At 36.1% G+C, this 4,442-nt stretch overlaps 1 non-coding gene across 1 annotated transcript; it reads left to right on the plus strand.

The window, feature by feature from the left end:
• Positions 1 to 228: 228 nt before the first annotated feature.
• On the plus strand, positions 229 to 335 carry LOC113837718. The gene has a single exon (XR_003488441.1). It is a non-coding gene; the product is annotated as a U6 spliceosomal RNA (small nuclear RNA).
• The last annotated feature ends 4,107 nt before the right edge of the window (positions 336 to 4,442 follow it).

Consider the following 4,442-nt stretch of genomic DNA (forward strand, 5'->3'; position numbering starts at 1 on the left):
GCTCCCCTCCAATAAGCTTTTAAAAAATCAATGCCTGAAGCTGTCCAGAAATCTCTCTCTCTCTCTCTCTCTCTCTCTCTCTCTCTCTCTCTCTCTCTCTCTCTCTCTCTCTCTCTCTCTGTGCTACCCTCCAGAACAAATAGAAAGCAGAGTTTATAGTCTGCCTTATCTTTGGCTGCAAGCCATGCCTCAGCATTCATCCATTGCTAAAGTAAAAAACACTTCATCTTGCTCATTTCAGCATCATATACACTATACTTGGAACAATTCACAGAAGATTAACAGGGCCTCTGTGAGAAGTTGAAACACCAGTTTATAAAGTATTTCATAATTCTAAATCAGGTATTTTCATGTGTTGTACTGAAAGAAAATGTTAAAGGTAAAAGCAAATGACCTTACCCCTTTATCTAGCAATCTAGCAATAGTAATGTTAGAAACCTATTCTACTTTGAGTGCTGGAGAGATGGCTCAGTAGTTAAGAAATCTATCCTTCTAGGGACAATAAAAACAGCTCAGCAGTAAAGGCACTTCCTGCCAAGGCTGACAACCTGAACTCAATCCCCAGGACTCACGTTGGTAGGAGAAAACCCATTCCTGCTGGTTGTGTGCCCTCACATGGATATTCATACACATGTGTATACATTCACAATACACAAGTAACTAAGGTTATATTGTAATAAAAAGGAAAGATATCAGTTCCATGCTGGTTTTCCAGCTATCAGTCTGGGGACCAAGAGCTCCTGTTTGTTCAGGTCTGCTGTTTCTGTGGGTTTCACCAGCCTGGTCTTGACACCTTTGCTCATCACTCCTCCTTCTCTGCAACTGGATTCCAGTTCAGTTCAGTGTTTAGCTGTGGGAATCTGTTTCTACTTCCATCAGCTTCTGGATGAAGTTTCTAGGATGGAATATATGTTAGTTGTCAATCTCATTATCAGGGGAGGGCATTTAAGGTAGCCTCTCCACTGTTGCTTAGATGGTTAGTGGTAAACTTGCATGGAACTGATTCAGACCCCATGAATGTGGGTGTCAATGAGGAGGGCTTAGAAATCTATGGGGCTTCTTGTAGTAGATCAGTACTTATCCCTAGAATAGTCATGGTCTTTGGAAGCCAATTTCATATAGAGGGATAATCCCTCAGCCTAGACACATGGGGGAGGGCCTAGGCCCTATCCCAAAGTATATGACAGATTCTGAAGACCCCCCCCCACATGAAAGGCCTCACTCTCCCTGGGGAGAAGAAATGGTATGGGATAGGTAGGGTGTTAATGGGGAGAAGGGGAGAAGGAGAGGGAACGGGAACTGGGATTGACATGTAAAACAATCTTGTTTCTAATCTAGATAAAAAATGGAGGACAAAAATCAAAATTAAGTCAAATACTTTCTTACTTCAAGACGGAAGAACCAAAACATTGGTCATAATCAGATCAAGGCAAAACCAAAAAAAGGAAAGAAATCTGTCCTAATACACATATATGTACATATATGAATGATAGTATTTTCATAGCTTTTACCAGATACTGTGTGTCATTACTTATTGAATATCAATTGGTCAGTTCAAGTTCTATAACACCAATTGAGCAGGTTGTACTTACACATTTATATATGTGTATGTATGTATACACACACATGTCTGTATGTAACAACAATTGATTTTAAAAAAGGCTATTCATTGGAAAAAGATAAAGGAATGGTGCATCTGAGAGTTTGTAAGGAAGATAGCAATGATACAATTACATTCTCAAAAATAAAGGAAATATGTTCTGAAATAATTAGAAAAGGGAACTGTTTAAATATGCTCCCCCATGTACTTATAGAGGAATATAAGACAAAGAAAATCAAAGATGCATTCTACATATGTATATAAAAAGTTTTAAATACATAACATGCAATATACAATTTTGACATAAAGAACAATAGTATATCCAAAGTTGAGCTATTTTAATGATGTGACATGAGAATATATATTCATGTACTACTATATTTATAAAATAAAACATCCAAAATAAATTTATGAACTGAATGTTGATGTGTGTGCTGGCTAGTTTGGTGTCAATTTGACATAGCCTAGAATCAACTAAACCTCAATTGAAAGAATGTCTCTATATGATCTGGCTTTGTGTATTTTCTTGATTAGTGATCAATAGGAGACAGCCCAGTCCATTGCGTGTGGTGCTATCCTGGTTTCTATAAGAAAGCAGGCTGAGCAAGCCATGAAAAGCAATCTAGTAAATCAGCATTCCTCCATGGTCTCTGAAACAGCTCCTGCCTCCAGGTTCCTGTACTGTTTGAGTACCTGTCTACGTTCCTTCAGTGATGGACCCTGACCTGTGAGTAAGTATAAGCCAAATAAATCCTTCCTTTTCCAACATGCCTTTGGTCATGGTGTATCATCACAACAATAGTATCTGTACCTAAGACAATATCTAGCTCAAATCCATACATTAAAAGATTGTCCCTATTAATTTGGTATTTGGAGGTATGCCTTCTGGAGGTAACTTTATTGTGAGACTGGAGTCCTCATTAGTCTGATTAGCAGTACTCCTATAAGAAGTGGCCAAAGAACTAGCTTTCTTTTAGCCATTAGGTAATCACAAAGTGTGAAGCATACAACCTGAAAGTGGGTCTTTACCTGCACTTCATTGTTCTGGGACCCTAATATTAGTCATCCAGGTTCAAGAAAATGTGAAATAAATGTTGTCTGAGTCCGGAGTTTGTGGTAATTTCCTATAACCTCCAGAACTAAAGCATGAACGAACAAAAAGAATGGCCTCATAGACATAAGAATTGGGCCACCAACCCTGCTGACTGTTTCTATAAATTTCTGTTGGAATCACATCATCCACATCTGTTTACAGTTTGTTTTTGCGTTTCTTTCACTTCAAAGGGTGAATACGATATTTGCAACAGAGATATATTACACATGCTCTATAATATTCATTCTTATGCTTAAAAAATATTTACCTACCAGGCATTGGTGGCACACGCCTTTAATCCCAGCACTCAGGAGGCAGAGGCAGGATGATCTCTGTGAGTTCGAGGCCAGTCTGGTCTCCAGAGCAAGTGCTAGGATTGGCTCCAAAGCTACACAGAGAAATCCTGTCTCAAAAAAACAATATATATATATATATATATATATATATATATATATAAATATATATATAGCTTAAACCGTGCTCTAAGGAAATGTGTAGAGACAAGTATTATCAAAGTAATGCAAAGTTAAGCAATGGATAAAAATAATTATATTCATGAATAATTATATTCATGAAGTCAAAATGTAATTGAAATTAATGAACTCTGACATGAATAAACTTTGAGGAGTAATGTGTGTGGGAATTCCTAATGGGACCATTTCTTCTATGCATCTATCTCTCTATCTATCTTTATATCTATACATCTATTAATTTATTGTGTATATTGTGTGGCTGCATAATTTTATGTGCATCTCATGTGTTCAGTTGCCTGTGGTAGTCAGGAGAGCATGGTGGATTCCCTAGAACTAGTGATACATGCAACTCTGAATCAACATATATATGTTCTGGGAACCAAACCAATGTCTCCTGCAAGAGCAGTTATTGACACTATAGATGGGACTTTGAATCTCTCCAGGCCTATTTTCTTATCAAATATTTGTGAAATTAAAAATAATTAAGTGTTTCTTTTAAATGAAAAACAATTTTGTCATAATTACTTTATTTTTCTTTTCTCACTAACAACCCATGCATGAAATGACATGTACACATGTAATCTCACTATAACTTAAGTCCTGTGCTTGGCAGGGAGAGGGAATTATACTTCTTCATACCATGATTAAACATCATCTTTAATATAATATATGCAGAGTACTCACAAATTAACATTTCACTTACTGTGCTTTAAATACAATGCTTCATTTATCTTCACAGTATCTCAAATTTATATATTTAGTAAGTCTTCTTTAATAAATATCAGATCCCTGTGGCTAAACTGTTCTTCAATTTCTCCCTTTAGAGGCCCAAAACATATCTCTTGCAAAGCTTCCAAATTGAGCACTTCAATGTTCCTTACACATATACAACTGATCTACTAACAGTCTGTCACATTGGATACAAAATGTGTTTGGCTTATTTTTGATGGCAATGAACTCTGAGTATGTTTTCCATGAGGAAATTATCAATAAACTGATTATTTTGTATATCTGACACTGCCAAGCCATTTTGATCCTCCATCTCTTACCAGTTCTTCTAACTGATTTTATTTCTCTTCTTATTCTATTATGACATATATTCTTCAATATAGCCATCAAAATTATCCTTTAAATTTTAACATGTCACTTTGTTGCTGAGTACTTCACAATTAATACTCTTTTTATTCAGAAAAAAATGAAGCAGAACATACAAAACAATTTGTATCTTACTTTCTGGTTGCTCACAATGAACATTCTACTTTTGCTTTTTTTGATA

This window comes from Cricetulus griseus, chromosome X (assembly GCF_003668045.3).
Source record: "Cricetulus griseus strain 17A/GY chromosome X, alternate assembly CriGri-PICRH-1.0, whole genome shotgun sequence".
Lineage (NCBI taxonomy): Eukaryota > Metazoa > Chordata > Mammalia > Rodentia > Cricetidae > Cricetulus > Cricetulus griseus.